Here is a 21708-nt window from a genome sequence, read left to right as displayed (position 1 = left end):
AACGTGAGGATCGTGAAGGGAAACCCCCCATTTAACCCCCTGCCTGCTAGCAGATGTGTGCGCTGTACCCTTGGAATCACCTTGGACGGGTCAATTAGGTGTACCCTACAGATACCTTTCAGCAACTGTGCTTACACAGTAAGTATTATATGGCTATTGCCTTATTTTAATATTCCCCATCCCCAATCCAACCAACTGCCTGGGCAGACCAGACTTTGCACCTGCAAGTTACCCCTACGCACCTTTGCTCACACAGGGCCGTGTGAGTATTTGATTATTACTATTCTCCAATTCACTCCACGTCCATTTTAGAGGCTATTGACTTGTTTCTTTAATAAATCACTCCCTTACTGTTGTCGCTGGTGTGTTATGCTCTAACCCTTTGCTCCCCCTATATTTTTTCCTTTTTCACGTTCAACAAGGGTTTTGGATATCCCTTTCTGGGGTTGAGCAGAGGGACCCATTAGGATTAACGGACGCCATTGTGAGAGACTACATTTATTGGTTTGTTATAGGCATTGAACTATACCCTCCACCCTGACCTAACATTAAAAGGTAAGCGCCCGGCTTTTGTTTGCACTGAGTGAGATAGGGCAGTTTCTAAATTGGTTAAGATTACCAACCTTTGATAAGGAAGAGACAGAGGCCTTTATAAGGCTCATCAGTAACTCCGAGGTAGATGATGTCATAGCATCTTTATATTTAAACAAAAACTCCTGGATCAGATGGACTAACTGCAGAGTTTTATAAATGTTTCAAGGATATTTTAGTGCCACACCCAGCTCAGCTTTTCAATTACATTTTACTTTCCCAAGAAGTAAGAAACTCCCAGCAGAAATCCTTATTAATATTATAATTATTATTATTACTATTATTATTATTATTATATAAAAAGTATAATAAACATGATTGAAAGAATTGGAGACCTGCAGCGTTATTAAGTGTTGACTACAAAATTTTAGCTAAGATTTTGTTTGTTAGGTTGAGTAGTGTGTCAGATACACTGGTTAGTGAGTGGCAGGGCTGTGCAGTGAAAGGAAGAAAAATATGTACAGTAATAACCTGTATTGGTAAGAGACACTTTGGGGCCTATGCAGAGAGCAGCGAATTTTAAAATTGGCGAATTTATTAAAAAGTAGCTTTTTTGGAGAGTTTTAATCTCCATATGCAGAAAAGTGCGAATTCTGCTATGTTTAACATGGATGCGTGTGGCGAGTTTAAATTGGCGAGATGCACGCTTCAGAAATGTGTTAAAACAAATTCGCGCCTTTTTTTTTCCCTTTGCAATGGCCGCGAGCGGCAGTTTTTTTTGGCGAGGCAAAACGGAGACAATCGCGCCATTTTATTGGCGCGAACAGCCGCTAGATGCCGTTCGTGCCTCTCTGCATAAGGATATTTTTTAAACTGGCGAGATTGCGGTTCTCGCCAGCCGCGAGGCGAGTTTTACAAATAGAAAAGAAAAATTGGCGCGTTTTTCGGAAATCTCCATTTTCTGCTGTTTTCTGCGCGATTATCTCCAAAAAATGGCGAATTTCGAAAATTCGCTGCTCTCTGCATAGGCCCCTTTGAGTACAGCAGTATGCAGGACAGGATGGAGATGCAGTGATAGCTGTGTGTGTGGGGGCTCAGTAAAGGAATAGTAGGATGGCAGCAGGGTATGATGGAGGTGCAGTAACAGAGCTGTGTGTGTGTGTGGGGGGGGGGGGGTCAGTAAAATAAGAGCAGAGATATGTGTAGTGCCGAATGGAGGTGTAGTGACAGAGCTGTGTTTGTGTGGGAGTGTAGTCAGAACAGGAATAGCAGAGGTGGTTCAGGGCAGTATGGAGGTTCAGTGTCACACAGATGTGTGTTTGTGTTGGGGGGGTGTTGGGGGGGGGGCGGGGGTGTAGTCAGTACAGAATTAGCCAAGAAGGTGCCGGCCAGGATGGAGAAGTAGTGACAGAACTGTGTTTGTGTGGGAGTGTAGTCAGTACAGGAATAGCAGAGAAGGTGCAGAGCAGGATGGTGGTGAAGAGACAGCTGTTTGTGTGGGGAGGAATTAAGTCAGTACAGGAATAGCAGAGAAGATGTAGGACAGGATGGTGGTGCAATGACAGAGCTGTGTGTGTGTGTAGTTAGTACAGGTATAGCGTGAGGGCAGCAGGGTAGGATGTATGTGCAGTGAAGGATGGAGGTGCAGTGACAGAGCTGTGTATGTTGGGGTGTATCCAGTACAGGAATAGCAGAGGAGATGAAGGACAGGGTGGAGGTGCAGTGACAGAGCTGTGTGTGTGTGGGGGGGCTCATTAAAGGAATAGCAGAGAGGGCTGCAGGACAGGAAGGAGGTGTAGTGACAGAGCTATGTGTGTGTGGGCTCAGTAAAGGAATAGTAGAGATGGCAGCAGGGTAGGATAGAGGTGCAGTGACAGAGCTGTTTGTGTGTGTTAGTAAAAGAGTAGCAGAGAAGCCTGCAGTGCAGAATGGAGGTGCACTGACAGGTGTGTATGTGGGGTTGTAATCAGTACATGAATTACAGTGTGGGCAGCAGGGTAGGATGGATGTGCAGTGACAGTGTGTGTGTGTGGGATTGTAGCCTGTACAGAAATAGACAAGGAGGTACAAGGCCGGATGGAGGTGTAGTGTCAAAGAGTTGTGCGTGTGGATGGGAATGTACAGTAGTCAGTACAGGAATAGCAGAGAAGGTGCAGGACAGGATGGAGGTGCAGGACAGGATGGAGGTGCAGTGACAGAGGAGTGTGTGCGATGACAGGATAAACTCACCTCTTGTGCCTCAATCTCATTCTGTTTCTACATTAAAGCCCCTTTTTATACAGGGGTAGAATTTGCTGTTAGGGAATTTCAATTCCCCTAGAGGAACAATAAGCAGTAATCCCTCACACTGCTGGAATAAACAGCATTACAGTGCAGAACATAGCATGCAGAGAACATACATAGCTACCTCTGCAGCGCTGAAAGGGTTCTAGGCAATTTTTTTTAATGAGATAATTTTATCTGTACACTTTGGGACTACTTGTGTGAGAATAACAAATTCCCAACGAGGCAGCGGACTTTGGAAACCTTCTGCCTTGTGTATTTTTTATCTCTTATAAACTGTTTAATTACTGTATCTGAACTATGTGAATTTCATATGGAAAGTTTAAAATTGAAGCGTTTATTAGGGGGAGGCTGGCACGGGCGCTGCCCATGCTGTGTATAAGGCTGGGCTTATAGTGCCGTCACTGGTAATGGTGACATCACGCTGCGGTCGCTGGAAAAATCCAATTGACATGACTTCCGGTAATCGCGACCAAGCTCCATCGCGCCGTCGCGTCCCTTCTACTACTATGTCATGGTGTACTAGCGTGTGAGGGGAATCTTTTTATTTTATTTTTAATTTAAATACAAAATACAATTATTTACAAATACACACACTATTTACATAAACATTACATTTTATCTTACAGAGATTCCCTTCCAATGATATCTAAACGCACCTCACCAACCTCTCAGATCCCCTCTGTTATATACTCTTTATATCTGATAAACAAATACCACAAGCAAGTTTCCTGCAAAAAGAAAATGTAATTATTAAAGTCCTTTAAAATAGAAAAGGCTTCAGTCCGTGTCTTTTTTTGTCTTGATACTTTTTACATTAATATTTGCCACTTTCAGCAGAGCAGGGCACTTTGGTATATTTAGTGAATCAATCACCACCATTTTTTTTCTTCTCATTAAAACTTTTCTTTGACGGTATGGGGGTACCCAGGCCAGTAAATAAAGGTATTATGCCCGGCTGGGTGCCCCTGAGCCATATTGGGAAAATGTTGAGTGTCAGCTCAGCAGCCCAGTAATGGCTGCAACACTGTAAATGTATTAAAAATGTCTGTGTGTGTCCCGCTAGGTATAAGGTGATGATATCAATATCTTGAGTTAAAAGGTACATGTTGTTGTGTCCAGGTTTCCCTGTAACTGCACGAAGTAAAAAAGGTTTTAAATCGCAGCCACCTGCAGCACAGGGCATAGATTATAGCTAACTTTGGCTGGCAAGGTCCCCCAGCGCGCTGAAATTAGTGTGAGCCCCCTCTTTAAATTGTACTAATATTAAAAGAGTAAGGGATTTTTCATTCAGGCAGGCGGAGTAGCGGAAACGCATAAGTGACAAGTTCAGTGATCAAAAGGTGTATGGCAGGACATTCCTGAATGTGAGTCATGCATAATTTAGCCAGACTTCTAAGACATCCTGCTGGTATGGTCCCAGAATGTCTGACAGAGTCCGGAGATAAGAAAGGACCGTGATTTTAGAGTGTTAAATGGGGAGAGGTAGATGTAAACAGCTATCCCCTAGCATATGTCCAGATGTCCGGGGGGAGGGAGACAAGATGTCGCCGGGGAAGTGGGCTTGGTTAGGTTTGCTAAGCAGCTCAGGTGCGAATTCTGCACATGCCCGTGGCATACCACGAAGCCCCTTTGCCTGGCTCCATGAAGTACTGGCAACATTGCCATAAGTGGGAAGTTTGTTTCCCATGCCGCAATTCGCTGCAGAGTGTACAGATAACTAATCCTGCAGTGGGGAAACGAAAAGAATATCTTCGGCGGAGAAAAAGTGGTTGTGAGCGGCGCCACTAGCCAAAGACTATTTTGCGGTTCTGTTTGCGCACAAGACCCGTGCCTGGGGATTTGTGCCAGGACACTTTGTTTCTGAGGATTTCGTTCCGGGAACATTTTATTTAATTTTGCCCTGTACCAGTAAGTGTTATTTCGTAATATTTTGTAAATCAAGCTATGTATGTTCATTGTGTAAATAAATTACAATTTATTTTATCTTTTGCTTTGCTCAGTCAAAGGATCCGGGATCCGAATAATTAAGGTGTTAAAAGCATTGGTCTACCATGACATTTTCTTCTTAACCAATTTCTTTCTCTCTGGGGAACTCTCTGATGGCAGAATTATTTTATTTGATGGTCCGGCCATCTTAATAGCTTGAATAAATACAGATTGTTGCGGGGTCTGACGGTCTGACATATCGGGGTCTGCGTCATCCATCTTTTCACCCCAACACTTTTCCTCTAATACCTCGTATGTATTGTGCAGCAAGATCTCTTCTGGGACAGTTTCTTGATCTTCCGTTGTTGAAGTTTTCGATCAAGATGAGTTGGTTTAGGCAGTCTTGTTTTTCCTTTTTATTGTTTCCAATTCATCATCGTCATCTTTGTGAGGTTCACTGGCATTTCTGCGAGGTTCATCGCCATCTTTCCACTCACGTGCAGAAGTTCCCACCACACGAACACCACGGTCACTATCACAAGTGACCAAGAGAGAAGGGGATTCTCCCCACAAAGATAACTTTACAGGTTCATATTCACGCTAGGCCATGTGAGTAGTGACTTTGATCCCTTGTTGAACAATAATTTCTTCTAAGGCTAATTGCAAGTACGATACAGCACTATATGTACAATTTATCTTTTACATGATTCTGCCCTCTCCAAACTCTACAAGAATCATAGCCATCTTTTCAAGGTTCACCGCCATCTTAGTGAGTTATATCACCTTCCTGAGCATTTCACATCTAATGTAACCTCTGGAAGATATCCCATTAAGACATTTATTAATTGCCATTCCACCTTTGTAATATACTTGCTTCAATGCCCTTGTGGCTTGCAGTATATTGGCAAAACTGGGAGAACCTTCCAGAGACGCATCTATGAGCATGTTTATAAAATCAAGAAAGGTTTGGTCACACATAGTGTCTCCCATCATTTTCTTTTGTGCCATAATAAAAATCCTAAAGCTTGCGCTGCCAGGCCATTGAAGTGGTTCAGCCCAGTCTAAGAGGTGGGAGTAGATTAAAACAGGCCAGTATGCGTGAAGCATACTGGATTTATGAAATAAAAACACTGTCCCCTAGAGGGCTGAACATAGACTTCGAATTAAAAGCCTTTTTATAATATGATATATTATTCATTTTCTGTCAGCCCCATTATTTATTATTTTAAGATCAATTTTAAATGTTTTAATGTTTTTATGTTTCTATGTGCTGTTTAATGTTGTGTAATGTATGTTTAGCAAGCTTTGTTGTTGTCTAGCTCTGACCATGGCAATTGATGGGTTAACACCGTGTCATCTAATTAGTCAATTAGAACCACCCATGCAGTGTATATAAACTGCTGGTTGTCAGGGCAAGCCACACACCTTGAAGAAGTGCACATATGTGCATGAAACGTCGTTGGGAGATTATTCTGTTTTTAGAGCTGTCTGTTTGGTTGTGGAGGATATTGGCAGCAGTTGTGTAGGCTGTGGGGGGAAAGGAGAGGAAGAGGAGCAGTGATTTCAGTAACATCGCAGCGTGTGACGTCACATCCACCAGGAAGTTCCGGTTTTCGTGCGACTCAACATCCATCCCCCACACGAGGCAATCCCTAAAGGAGCTCCAGTTATCATCAGAGAGGAGCACCTGAGCGATCTTCAGCTTTACTGCTTTTACCATCCACTGTCCTGTAAGTAGGGTTTTAATTTTACCCCTCTGGACTTAAGTGCTGTACCCTCCGAAACCCAGTGTTTCAATGTTAATAAATAGCTTTTTGTTGGGATTATAGTCTTGCTAGTGTCTGTCTGTCATTGTGTGTTATGTTTGTCATGTGTGAGTTTTTAATGTTTTAATGTCAACTATTTTGGCGTACTGCACCATTATCTGTTTGTTTTCTTCTCTTTTTTACATATTGCACTATCATTTTGTGTGAGCCGTTCGTTGACCCCTTCACTGCCTGTTTGCTCAAGGACACTTTTGGGACTTTGCAAGAGACGGTTTGGTCTTTATTCGGATTTATTATTATTTAAAGGACTGATTTGGTGCCGGCAATTCTTTCTATTCTCAGCTTCCTGAGCAGGATTCTCTGTGTCTGGTGCAACGCTTCTCCATCTGACTCTCTTTGGGCCGGAGGTGTATTTTTCAGACACAAAGACCCCAAAATATCTTCTACAGGTGTCAATTTGAGACTTTATGATGACTCTGCTTTATTCTCTTTATCATTATGAGATTATGTACTCTGTACACTAGACATTTCCTTTTGTCTGTAATGGTTGTGCACACTTCTGGGCAATCTTTAAAGGAATGACCACTTTGATAGCACAAGTTGCAGACTATATCCTTGTCACACTCAGAGATGTGATGACCAATTGAACCACATAAAGTGCACCTGATTTTATAATACGCTAAACTTAAGTGCCTGGGGAATCACATTGAAAACACTTTTAAGGCTATCCCCAATAAACCATCGCCCGTGGTCCCTTCCAATATATATGGAGTTTGGGAGGTGACATGCCACATTGTGTGTGTATCTGTGTCTAACTTTAAACTTGTAACCCTCATTCCAAAAAACTTCACATCCATGTTTTTTTACTGGGCTACTCTGAACATCACACCCCGCCCTATGGGCTTACGTAGACAGCCCATTACACACGGTTTGAGGGGCAGCCAACCGGGCTTCACCTGTATAATGAAGGCTGGCTACACCTACCGGGACAGGGAGGCTGGCACTACCACTGCCCATGCTGTACCTGTTCTGTTTATATATGTCATGGTGTAGTAGTGTGCGTGAGGGGGAAGCTGGTATTTCTGCTGTCCCAGGTCCAGTGAGTCAGGCACGGGACCCTTTTTGGTCACTTGTCAGAAAAAATTACTCAAAAATATATCCTTGTTTGGAGAGGGGAGATAATCACGGCGTTCCTCATGGGCGGGGACTAGGAGCTGATATAAGCATCAGCACAGGCGGGAGAAAAGTGTGAATGTTCCTGGCTTCCTTGGTGTGCCGCTGCTCATTCAAATACAACCCGTAAATACGTCACTATATTTATATTACCCTGTACTGTTGTGTGTGTACACTGTGTCCCCTGTTTGTCTCTTTAGTGTCTGTGTGTCCCTCTTCCAGTGTATATTTGTGTGTGTGACTGATCCCCAACACATATAGAACACCCACAAGCTCATATTGAACCCCCAAAATAACCACAACATATATATAAGCGTATAAGTGTCACAGAGGAGTGCTACTGAGCATGGCAATATACATTTAAAACCAGAGACGAACATGAAACACAGACAGAGCTCAATGCACATCCAGCGAAACTTTATACACAGTACAGTGCCTAAATATACATGTATTGATATCTATTAAATAAAATGGTCTTTAAGTTTAACATTTTGGCCAAATTGTAAGCCCCTGAGCCACTGCACGGCAGACCACACCTCAAGGGTCCCTACACTAATATAAATTCTTAATAACCTGTGCATTGCTAGGAAGAATGATTTATAATAAATCTGTTAAAATTAGTTGCAAAGTTCTAAGTCTGTTTGAAGCTTTTATTAACCTGTACATTACCAGGAAAAGCACTCTGTATTAGATTTGTCACAATCACACTGCAAGCAAGCAAGTTCCCCTGAGAGTTGGAAATGCTATGGAGTAAGCTTTTAACCATTTAAAAGTGGGAGGGGGTGAGCTTAAATTAGGTAGGAGGTTGCCACTCTCCAATCAGCTAAGACCAGCTGAACAAGAATTGTAACACATACAGTATAGAACACCCACAAGCTAATATTGAACCCCCAAAATAACCACAACATATATATATAAGCGTATAAGTGTCACATAGGAGTGCTACTGAGCATGGCAATATACATTTAAAACCAGAGACGAACATGAAACACAGACAGAGCTCAATGCACATCCAGCGAAACTTTATACACGGTACAGTGCCTAAATATACATGTATTGATATCTATTAAATAATATGGTCTTTTAGTTTAACATTTTGGCCAAATTGTTATAAGCCCCTGAGGCACTGCATGGCAGACCACACCTGAAGAGTCCATACACTAATATAAATTCTTAATAACCTGTGCATTGCCAGGAAGAATGATTTATAATAAATCTGTCAAAATTAGTTGCAAAGTTCTAAGTCTGATTGAAGCTTTTATTAACCTGTACATTACCAGGAAATGCACTCTGTATTAGATTTGTCACAATCACACTGCAAGCAAGCAAGTTCCCCTGAGAGTGGGAGATGCTATGGAGTGAGCTTTTAACCATTTAAAAGTGGGATGGTGTGAGCTTAAATTAGGTAGGAGGTTGCCACCCTCCAATCAGCTAAGACCAGCTGAACAAGAATTGTAACACATATAGAACACCCACAAGCTCATATTGAACCCCCAAAATAACCACAACATATATATAAGCGTATAAGTATCACAGAGGAGTGCTACTGAGCATGGCAATATACATTTAAAACCAGAGACGAACATGAAACACAGACAGAGCTCCATGCATATGCAGCGAAACTTTATACACGGTACAGTGCCTAAATATACATGTATTGATATCTATTAAATAAAATGGTCTTTTAGTTTAACATTTAAAAGATAGATATCAATACATGTATATTTAGGCACTGTACCGTGTATAAAGTTTCGCTGGATGTGCATTGAACTCTGTCTGTGTTTCATGTTCGCCTCTGGTTTTAAATGTATATTGCCATGCTCAGTAGCACTCCTCTGTGACACTTATACGCTTATATATATGTTGTGGTTATTTTGGGGGTTCAATATGAGCTTGTGGGTGTTCTATATGTGTTACAATTCTTGTTCAGCTGGTCTTAGCTGATTGGAGGGTGGCAACCTCCTATCTAATTTATGCTCACCCGCTCCCACTTTTAAATGGTTGAAAGCTCACTCTATAGCATCTCCCACTCTCAGGGGAACTTGCCTGCTTGCAGTGTGATTGTGACAAATCTAATACAGAGTTCTTTTCCTGGTTATGTACAGGTTAATAAAAGCTTCAATCAGACTTAGAACTTTGCAACTAATTTTGACAGATTTATTATAAATCATTCTTCCTGGCAATGCACAGGTTATTAAGAATTTATATTAGTGTAGAGACCCTTGAGGTGTGGTCTGCCATGCAGTGGCTCAGGGGCTTACAACAATTTGGCCAAAATGTTAAACTAAAAGACCATATTATTTAATAGATATCAATACATGTATATTTAGACAGTGTACCGTGTATAAAGTTTCGCTGGATGTGCATTGAGCTCTGTCTGTGTTTCATGTTCGTCTCTGGTTTTAAATGATCCCTAACACCCCTTCAATTTCTCCATTTCCCCCTGCAAATCAACCCAATGGGCCTTAATTGCATCCACTGCAGTCTCCTACAAATCGCACCCCCCACACCTTCCCAAAATCCACACCCCAAATTCAATATCCCCACTCCCCTCCTCGAGCCCTATCTGTATCCTTATTAGTCCCTCTGCCCCATGGACAGTCTGAAGTACACTCCTCTGTTAGTCATCCGATTATCATGAGGCCCCCCACCCCATATCAAATCCCCTCAAAAACAACCCCCACCCCTGCAAATTCCCCTCCCCAGGCCCTTCCTGCATCCTCTGCAGTCCCATGTCCCTCTGCACCATGGGTATTCTGGTGGTGCCACGCTTTTGTTTCAGGCCCCCCACATGCCATCTGAATCAAGAACCCCTCCTCCGGCCATCTGGTGCACCAAAGCCCCCAGCGGGCTGTCTGAGGACCTGCTGCAGCTTGTCTGCTGACCCAAGGACCCTGCATACTGTCTTAAGGCCCCCTCCACGGACCATCTACATATCCAAGGTTGATGCAGAGCTTCCAGGTAATTTTCATTAGGGACCCATCATTCCCCCTCCTAGTTAAATGCCCCTAACACCCACAACTTATCCCCCCAAGCCCATACCTTAGCCCCCCAAGCCAATACCTTACCCCCCAGGCCAAAATCTTACAACCCAGGCCCTGCAGGATACAAATAAGGCTAAACCATAAATACATAAAAAAAAACAAGAATCAAATATGGTCTGAAGTATTACAGCTGGGAAGAAATTGGACAGACATGGTGGGTCAAATGGTTCTTATCTGCCATCAAATTCTGTGTTTCAATGTTTCACAAGAGCGCACAAATGTTCCACAATCCATAAAACGCATGTGTCCTGAGTTGTTTATTATTGTATTGTTACGCCGGTGCTGCCCGCAGACCAGACTCATCACTTATACTGAGGTGGGGACGTATATGTGCACGCACCCGCAGCAGAAGGAGCGTATCCGCAGTGTGGTGTTTTGGTGTTGCCAGGCCAGGTGTGAATAGGTGTAGCAATACTTGCTGGTACCGGTACAGAAGAGACAAAGTTGTTGCTGTTAGCCAAGGTCGGGGAGAGAGAGATCCGGGTGGTCGAGGTCCAAGCTGTGGTCGAGGAATGAGAGAAGCTGCAAGGTCAAGAGGGAGCCGGGGTCTAGAGCCAGATAGGAACGTCCGCCAGAGACTATGTCGAGCGATGTGAGAGAGGTAGGACAGGTACTAAATACTGTGGCTGACCAAAGGGTAGCGGAGGCAGGCCTGGAGGAGCCCAAGGAGCTGTCCAGGATTGGTCCCCATAATAGGCCGCCAGGTGGTAGGGTTTAGGGTTAATTGGTAACCAGCGCATGGGCGGGGGGCGTGGCTTAACGGCAAGAGCAGTGAATAAATTAACTTGTGTCGGCACGCGCTCCGTAACGGGAGGGGAGCACCAGCCACACGCGGAGCAGTGGCAGCCCGACGGAGGGGATGGGGAAGCACCCCCACCATAGAGGTCGAGTGGGAGTGGCGAGGATGAAGCCCCACAGCAGCGGGAGCCGAAACAGGTGAGGGGAGGTCATGCTGCGACCGCTGTGACCCCCGAATCCTCACATGTATATTCACAGACCAAAAGACTGATAAACAGCACCCAAAAATCAGAAAAAAAAATATGTATGCAGTGCAGGATGCCAAGGACAAAAGAGAATCCAATTCCTCTAACAATAATATACACTAATCCAAACTGTCCAGCCCTCACTGTCTATAGAAATCAAAATGTCAAAGATGGAATAATTGCAAAAACGTAATAATTTTAATGTATACACAAGAGAACCAACACCACAACCACACACCCCACAACTACTAAAGTGAAAAATGCAATATAATAAAACATATTATCCCTGATGCAATCACACTGCTAGCAGATGACCTTATCTCACCTTTAAAACTATCTCCTATCTATGCATTGACTCACAGACGCCCTGTACACATGAGAGGAGCAGGATCTTTGAACTTGCATACAGACTACGTGTTGTTTGACTTTTGTCTATAATACTGACTTTGAACACTTGTTCTGCTCCCTCTGGGATTCACATATACCCATTGCCATATAGCAAAGTTTATTTTTCCTCATATTTGTGTGGGGGGTGTTCATTCTTGTTTGGGGCTTGATATTGTCTCTGTGGGTCGTGGGGACAGGGAAGTACCCCTCTGTTCCTCTGGAGGGAGGGGGAATGGGCCTGATGAAGGGGTGATCTCTGAAACGTTGCCCCCCTGTTGTCTCCCCTTGTTGTACCCACCATTGTATTGTCTTGTCCCCTTTTTCCCCTTTTTTTCTTTTTTGGTTTCCCTCCCCCCCTTATCCCTCTACGGGACTACCTACTGTATGTTTTATTATATTGCATTTTTCACTTTAGTAGTTGTGGGGTGTGTGGTTGTGGTGTTGGTCCTCTTGTGTATACATTAAAATTATTACGTTTTTGTAATTATTCCATCTTTGACCTTTTGATTTCTATAGACAGTGAGTGCTGGACAGTTTGGATTAGTATATATTCACAGACGTTACGTACATATCTCATTGGAACTCATATGTGTTCCAAGAAACTATATACACACTGGCACAGCTCCATCACATAACAGTCACAGAATACCAGGCAATTTACACTATTTTACCAGGATCATTCATTGAGCAAAACAAGGTAATGAAACAAATTGTAATTTATTTGCATAAAATTGCTTACACACTATGATACACAAAATACAGATGAAAAACATACTTACTAGAGGTCTGGGGATCGAAACCTAGACTGTTCTAGATGTTGGGTACTCTAAATAAGAATTTTACCCTGACCGAGACTTAGCCCGGAATTTCTATGGTAAATCGGCGCAAATTTCCTTAAAGCATCACTCCCTTCTCTTCTGAGAACTTGGATGTTTCTTGACCGCAAGCTACAGTAGCGACATACTTTATCGCACTAAATGCCGGCGGCATGCCGGGATCTACCCCAGCTGCCGCCAGTAATATCCGCGCGCCGCCGCGTTTCCCACACGCACCCCCCCTCCACCTCGCGCGCAATTTACTATCCTTCCGGACCCCGAGCCCGGCTTCTGCTCTGCCCCTCTGCTTCCCCGCACCCCCGCTTACCTTAATTTGATGTCCAGGGGTGTCGGGGAAGCCTGGGGAAGCCGGGGAAGACGGGGAAGCCGGGCGCGCCTGTGACTGTGACGTCACAGTGCGCCGCCACGCGCCGCGGCTACCCGCTTCCCAGCCTCATACAGCCAGCGGCATTTGCTCGAATAAGAGCTGCCGCTGCTGTACCATGGAACCAAAATCAGCATCAAATCCTATCCCCGACCACTATGTTCGATTATTAGAAATTAGCTTCAAAAAGACTTGACTCTGGTGGGCAGACTTTCCGGCTTCAAATTGAAGACGGTTGCTCTGCTATTCGCGCAAGTGCACCTTTGAAAAGCCTGTCCGCACATCTACCGCTAGAAATATCAAATCTGATTGCCTCAGATGTTTCTTATAGTATTCTGAGTTTCATGAATGAAACTCAGCAGCCAATCATCGCGTGGGAACTTTCTCAGCAGCCAATCACAGCGAAGGCAGTATAGAAAGCCACGTCAGCGGGAAATCTGAATTTGCCAAGGGACATGCGCAAGTTTGCCACCTCTGTCCATGGCTATTCAGTGCCACCTGCTGGGTCAGTCTTCACTTGGTCTGGCAGAACAATTGGCATCCCGGATGACTGCCATTGTCCTCCGGACCTGGGTACTTTAGCCATTCCCTGTTACCCAAATGGCTTTCATACCTCCTGCATCATCTGGCTACTTTGAACTCATATGTCCACCAGACTAACTGGTATCTATGGGTAGCCCTGACAGTCTGTGTGGGCATCAGTTCCGTAAGTCCCAGCACAGTACAGTACACAACAGTATATTAAAATGTATTAATAAAATATATTTTAATACATCCCTAAGCCCTGAGAATGGGGAATAGAATAGGAAAGGGTACTTTAATTATCATCTATTATCAGCCTTTATTCCCCACACACTATCCATTTGATTTTGACTAGACTCTGAGAGTCTCCTCACAACCTTATCTACGGTTGGAGCACCCATGAATTCAATACAGGTTCTGGGCTACATGGGCATTAACTGGGGTACACCCCTTAACCTAGGGATAACCACAGTTACAGGGACACTTTTCTTCCCTTTGCCCCATTTACCTTTCTGGGCTATGTTGGAGCAGGGAACCCTAGCGGTGAGTCGCGCATGCATTTTCAAGGGGAAATATTTCCGGGACAATGTGCCTACATGTATCCGGGAATCAAGCATGATTCCCAGGTACATTTTTTGGGGAACTGACAACTCCGGAACACATTCTGCCAATAATTACTCTGAAACCCGCCTTGAAACTCATGCCCTAGCAATTCCTGCTCGCTGGCATGCCTGGAAAGGTAAAAAAGGTAAAAAACAAAAATTCTTTATTAACGCAAAGTGCTGTTTATACATACAGCGATACTGGGCTCAAGAGCTGACTCTCTTGAACCTTCATTTTTGGATCAGGGGCAACCAAAATTGGGCTTAACATTTATTAAGAGCCTGGTTACCCCCTCAACATCACAATGGCACTATGAAACACCAGGTGGGCAAAGCAGATATTGCAATAAAATAACATATTGCGTTTATATATCGCTTTAATGTTTGTCACTGAGGAGCAGAAACGTACAATTCTCTGCATATCATGGCTCATTAACAAGGGCATTAATGTTAGCTACTACATCAGTATAAGCTTGCAGGTTATCGAGGTTCCATAGTACAGTAACTTGAGTCCATGCATTGACTGTTTGGCCACGTTGACAAACCGGTTTTGGTGCCCATCTTTTTACTACAGTGATGGTGAGGAGTTTTGACTATGAGAATGTATATGAGGGTGTGTATATATATATATATATATATATATATAATCCTAAGATGGATTCCGTTTGTTTGTATGTCAGAAGCATCGAAATCTCAGAAACGGCACCACGTAGCACAACAAAACTTTCACTGGACATTCTGATGTGGCTTTGTAGGTCAACGCAACTATTTTGAGCTTCCAATGTCACTCACCTCCCAAATTATGGGCATTCTAAGTTTCACTCGGCTGTACAGCAACTCTGTTAGAACAGGGGCAGGGGCGTGGCTACTAAGGGAGAGGGCGTGTTTGTGCCTGTGTGTGTGTGTGATGTGAGATGTGCGGGGCCGATGTGGCAGCAGGGGGGAGGGGGTGTGTGCCAGTGGCGGGTGGAGATGTGTTGGGGGGAGAGGGGGGGACATGTGCCGGAAGGGGGGGAGGGGGGTACATGTGCCAGCAGCGGGGGGATGTACCAACTGTGATGACGGGGTTGGCACTCCTTTGACACACTCTTGGTGCGGGAGGAGGTGGAATGCCGCTGCAGCAGCTCAGTGGTTAGGAGCTAGGGCCGGTATGTCGTGGATTCAAGAGAGGGGTATGACGTTGTAACGCGTAGCTCACCACAAACGAAGCGAGACCGAGGTTCTGAGGTAGGGAATTTATATACGCCAACCCACAGCCACACGGGTGCGCCTAGGATGTAGATTGGTCATGCAAGCCAGGTCAGGATTATAGATGTGAGAATAGTTGTAAGTTCTTGCCAGGTCAGGAGTGAAGAGTTGCGGATCGTCAGAGTGCATAGAAAAATTCAGGATTGGAGAGAGATCCTCATCCTCGGGGTACGTAGCCAGGTTCAGGATAGGAGAGTATCGGATCGTTGGAGTCCTTAGCCAAAGTCAGGACTTGAGACAGGAGAATGGTCGTTCGTAGCCGGATCAGGAGGGGAGAGGTGCGGAGTCCAAGTAGAGAAGCAGGATCAGGCAACAAGAGGTTAACAGGCACTGCAAGGCAAAGCAAGGTCATAGAACAGGAATGCAGCAAGGCACGGCGCCACACTAGACTTTGCTCAGCAATGAGAGTATGCAGCAGGAAGGTATATAAAGGAAGGCCCTCCAATAGCCAGCCAGGGCTGAACCAGGAAGTAAAATCCAATAGGCTGCTGGTTCACACAGTTCTGCCCTATGATGCAGCCTGATCAGGGATGGGGGCAGGACCGATTGCGTGCCGGCCCACGCATCACGGAGGTCAGGTGGCGGAGCCTAGAACGCACGTCATTCCCATGCTGGTCCTGTCCATCGTCAGACCGGGGGCGGACCTTGGAGCGCATGTCAGCAGGGAGGCTGGACGAGTGCACCCATCGTGCGCCAGAGCGGAGGGCAGAGTAAGACCGCGAAAGATCCGAGCGCGTGCGTGTAACAGGACCACGAGATAGAGAATCCTGGGTGTCCATCGCGGGAGGGTTATTGAGGTGAGGAGACGGTCTGCGACCAGGATGGCGAATCCTCACAGTGCCCCCCCTTTAGGAGCGACCTTCGGGCCATTCCACGATGGCTTATCAGGGAATTTGGAGTGAAACATGTGGACCAGTCTGGCTGCGTGGACCCGATGATTCAGAATACAGGATCTTTCCTCCGGACTGAAACCTCTCCAATGCAACAGATGATGCAGAGATCCTCTGGAGATTTTCGAATCAATAATAGATTGAATCTCATACTCAGGTTGGCCTTGAACAATATGAGGAGAAGTGGAAGGAACCGGAACAGAAAAAGCATTCTGGACCACAGGTTTGAGAAGCAAAATGAAACACAGAAGGGATCCTCATGGATGGCGGGAGAGCGAGTCGATATGCAACCGGATTAATCCTCTCGGAGACCGAGAAGGATCCAAGAAATCTGGGTGCGAATTTCATAGATGGGACTTTCAGCCTGATATTCCTGGATGACAACCACAGCTTGTCGGCAGGTTTGAGGTCCAGAGCAGGTCTGCGGTGGCGATCTGCCTGATTCTTCTGCCTATTGACTGCTTACCTGATGTTGACCTGAATCCTTTTCCACAGGTCTTGTAATACTATGATTCTGTCATCTGCTGATGAGACCCCTGAGGAAGGTAGAACAAGGGGAAGAGTAGATGGGTTGAATCCATAATTTACAAAGAAAGGAGACTCCAGGGTTGAGCCACTCTGGCCGTTGTTGTGGGCGAATTCTGCCCAGGGTTTGAGTTCAGCCCAGTCAGCTTGGGAGTCTGATATAAAGCAGCGTAGATACAGTTCGAGAGACTGATTGGTCCTCTCCGTTTGACCATTAGTCTGTGGGTGGTATCCAGATGAAAAATGAAGAGCGATACCTAGCTGGAGACAAAACGAGCGCCAGAACCGGGAGATAAATTGAGAGCCTCTATCTGAAACAATTACCAAGGGTACTCCATGTAAACAAAAAATCTCCTTGATAAAGATGACAGCTAATTTTGGAGAATTGGGGAGACCCTTGAGGGGTATGAAGTGGGCCTGTTTCGAGAATCGGTCCACTACTACAAGAATCGTGTTCATACCCTTGGAGATAGGCAAATTCACAATGAAATCCATGGACAAATGTGTCCATGGCCGATAGGAACAGGTAGAGGTTGAAGAAGACCTGAAGGAAGTATTCTGGGCATTTTAGTCATTACACACGCAGGGCACGCAGCTCCAAAATGTTTTATGTCCTTTTGCATTCCTGGCCACTAGAAAGTGCGAGAGATAAGTTCTAGAGTCCTCTTGGTGCCGGGGCGTCCTGCCGATTTGGATGAATGACTCCATTCGAAGACCTTCTAACGGTGCAAGGAAGAAGTGAAGAGATGGTCCTATGGAGGCAAGATGCCAGGAGGAATGTGACTTTGTTGACGGACAATGTCTTTGAGTGCTTCAAATGACGTGCCAAAAGAATATATTTGGGTTGTAGAATGGGTTTTTGCTGATCCTCAGTCTTGTCGTCCAGGGAAAATTGACGAGATAAGGCGTCAGCTTTGATATTCTTGGATCCAGGAAGGTAGGAAATTATGAAATTAAATCTTGAGAAAAATAGTGACCATCTGGCTTGATGACCTCCCAGGCAACGTGCACCCTCAATGTAAAGCAAGTTCTTATGATCCGTGAGGATAGTTATCGGATCTACGGTACCCTCCAGCAGATGTCTCCATTCTTTGAGGGCCAATTTCATGTCTAAGAGTTCCCGGTTCCCGACCTCGTAGTTGCATTGGGCCGGATATTTTTTTTTAGAAAAGAACGCACATGGATGCAACCTGGATAGAGAATACTTCCTTTGGGATAGAAAAGCGCCTACACCCACATCAGAGGCGTCAAACGCAAGAGTAAAAGAAAGTTTGGGATCCGGATGCATAAGAATAGGGGCGGTCACACAGAGAACTTCTTGAGACGAGTGAAATATTGAAGCGCAGCAGTGGGCAAGGAAGCAGGGTCCGCTCCTTTCTTGGTTAAATCCATAAGAGGAGCCACTAAGGAAGAGAAATTTTGGATGAACCTGCGATAATAATTAGAGAATCCAAGAAATCACTGTACAGCTTTAAGGATAGTCGGTTGTGGCCAATCCAGGACTGCTTTGACCTTGGCTGGATCCATGGTGAGGCCGGTATCTGAAACCTAGGAAAATGGTAGATGTTTGATGAAAATTAAATTTCTCCAGTTTGGCAAAAAGTTTGTTCTTGCGTAAGCGAAGGAGCACTTGTTTCACGTCAGAGATGTGTTTCTTTCTGGATTTAGAAAAGATTAATATGTCATTGAGATAGACGATTACAAAGGAGTTGAGAAGGTCCCTGAAAACTTAATTTACGAAATCCTGAAACACGGCTGGGGCATTGCACAGACCGAAAGGCATGCCTAAGTACTAATAATATCCATCTCTGGTGTTGAAAGCAGTCTTCCACTCATCACACTGATGGATTCTAACAAGATTATAGGCACCTCGTAAATCCAATTTAGAAAAAATATTAGCTCCTTGTAATCGATCAAACAGTTCAGAAATGAGGGGAAAAGAGTAGCGATTTTTGACAGTGATTTTGTTGAAGGCCCGATAGTCTATGCAAGGGCATAAGGTTCCGTCCTTCTTCTTCACAAAGAAATCCCAGCACCCGCAGGAGATATGGACTTACGTATAAATCCCTTCTGTAAGTTCTCAGCAATATATTCCTTCATTGCCTTTCTAGCATAGACAATGGGTAAGAGGTCCCTCTTTGAGGTGTGGTGCCTGGAGGTAGATCAATGGGACACGGGCGGTAAGGGGGAAGTACCTCCAATCTGACCTTATAAGAGACGTCTCGGAACTCAGCGTACTCATCTGGCAATTGTACACTTTCCTTCTCCTCGGACACGGTGGTACCCCCAATGCTACTTGCTTCAAGGATGCGGTTCTTATGGCAAAAGGTGCTCCATTGAATGGGTTCCTTATTGAGCCAATCCACCAGACGGTTGTGTATCTATAGCCAGGTAAGCCCGAGGATCACGCTAATTGATGGAATGTGGATAACATTGAATTGGATCTTTTCCAGGTGTTTATTTTCTACCTTGAGCTGAAGTACCTCTGTCTCCAAGGAGATAAAAGCCAGCTGCAGATGTCTTCCATCTATGGCTTCAAGAGCGATGGGCTTCCTTCTGCACCTGGTCGGAACTAGATGGCGTTCTGCGAAAGCCTGATCTATGAAGTTTCCTCTGGAACCTGAATCGAGGAAAGAAAGCGTAGAGACTTGGAAGCCCTCCCCAAAGAGAGTAATAGGGATACAAATGCGAGAAAGGTTGTCAGTAGAAATAGGGGGGGGGGAAAAACGTTCCCAATGAAACTCCCCCGGGTCTCATGGGAACTTTGTGTTTCCCAACTTTTGGGGACAGAAATATGCAAAATATCCCGAAACTCTGCAGTAAAGGCATACGCCGGCATTTTTGCATCATATTTTCTCAGATTTGGAAAGACTAGTACCCCTTAATTTCATAGGCTCGGACGTATCCGGGATAGAAATCACAGCTTGGCTCACCTGACCGGGATTGATCCGGGGTGGAGTGACACGATAATGAACCTTCTCTGCTGTCCTCTCCAATAGGCAACAATCCACCTTAATACAGACGGCGATTTGTTCTTCCAAATCAGTGGGATGGTCATAGGCTGCCAGCTCATCCTTCAATGCGTCAAATAATTCTTGCCAAAAGGCAGCAGCCAAAGCTTCATTGTTGCAGTCAGTTTCTGCAGCTATAGTCCTAAACTCAAGTGCGTACTGTATTTGGCAACTGGACGATTGTGTTGAGAAACATGAAAAAGTGCAGAGGAAGCACATACCCTATGGCCGGGTGTATCAAACACTTTCCGGAACTCCCTGGCAAAGGCTCCGATATCCTGTGTGAGGTCAGGTCTTCGTTCCCAGATGGGTGAGGCCCAGGCAAGAGTGTCATCTATAAGAAGGGAAACAATGTACGCCACCTTGGCGCGGGGTGCAGTGTAGCGTGATGGATTCATTTCAAATTGTACTGTATAAAGCATTGATTCAGGAAACCCCCGGCATTTGTGAGGGTCTCCCCCATAGCGGTTGGGGGCAGGTAAACAAGGTTCTAGGGGAAAAGGTAAAGCTGGAGTAGTGGTAAGTTCAGGAACAGCAGGCACAAGAGGTGGACGCGGTTCCTGTAGGGAACGAGAAAGAGATCTGAAGTCCTCCTGAAGGGAGAGCATGTTTTGCTCACTACCCACAATTTTTTCCTCTAGGCTAGACAGATAGTTTGCGTGTGTGCACAGGACTCTTCCTACCTCACCGGGGTCCAAGTTTGTGTGGCTGAGCATACTGTAACGTGTAGCTCACCACAAATGAAGTGCGACCGCGGTGCTGAGGTAGGGAATTGATTAATGCCAACCCACAGCCACACTGGTGCGCCTAGGATGTAGATTGGTCATGCAAGCCAGGTCAGGATTATAGAGGTGAGAATAGTTGTAAGTACTTGCCAGATCTGGAGTGGAGAGTAGCGGATCATCAGGGTGCGTAGCCAAATTCAGGATTGGAGAGTAGCGGATCGTTGGGGTACGTAGCCAGGTTCAGAATAGGAGAGTATCGGATCATTGGAGTACTTAGCCAAAGTCAGGACTGGAGACAGGAGAATAGTCATTCATTGCCGGATCAGGAGAGGAGAGGTGCGGAGTCCAAGTAGAGAAGCAGGGTCAGGCAACAAGAGGTTAACAGGCAAGGCAAGGCAAGGTCACAGAACAGGAATGCAGCAAGGCACGATGTCACACTAGACTATGCTCAGCAATGAGAGTATGCAGCAGGAAGGTATATAAAAAAATTCCCTCCAATAGCCAGCCAGGGCGGAACCAGGAAATAGAATCCAATAGGCTGCTGGTGCACACAGGTGTGCCCTATGATGCAGCCTGATCAGGAATAGGGGCGAGATCGATCGCGCGCCGACCCGCTCGCATCATGGAGGTCAGGGGGCGGACCCTAGATTGCGCATCACTCTCACACCGGTTCTGTCCATCATCAGAGCGGGGGCGGAGCTTAGAGCGTGCGTCAGCCGGGAGGCTGGACAAGCGCACCCGTCGTGTGCCAGATCGGGGGCGGAGTCAGACTGCGCAAGATCCGCGCGTGTATAACAGGACCACGAGATAGCGCATCCTGTCCGTCGCAGGAGGGTTATTGAGGTGAGGAGATGGTCTGCGACCGCCAGGATGGCGAATCCTTAAAGAC

Source organism: Ascaphus truei, chromosome 20 (genome assembly GCF_040206685.1).
Source record: "Ascaphus truei isolate aAscTru1 chromosome 20, aAscTru1.hap1, whole genome shotgun sequence".
In the NCBI taxonomy this organism is placed as follows: Eukaryota; Metazoa; Chordata; class Amphibia; order Anura; family Ascaphidae; genus Ascaphus; species Ascaphus truei.
The sequence above is the reverse complement of the archived record's forward strand: the minus strand, read 5'-3'. Positions refer to the sequence as shown.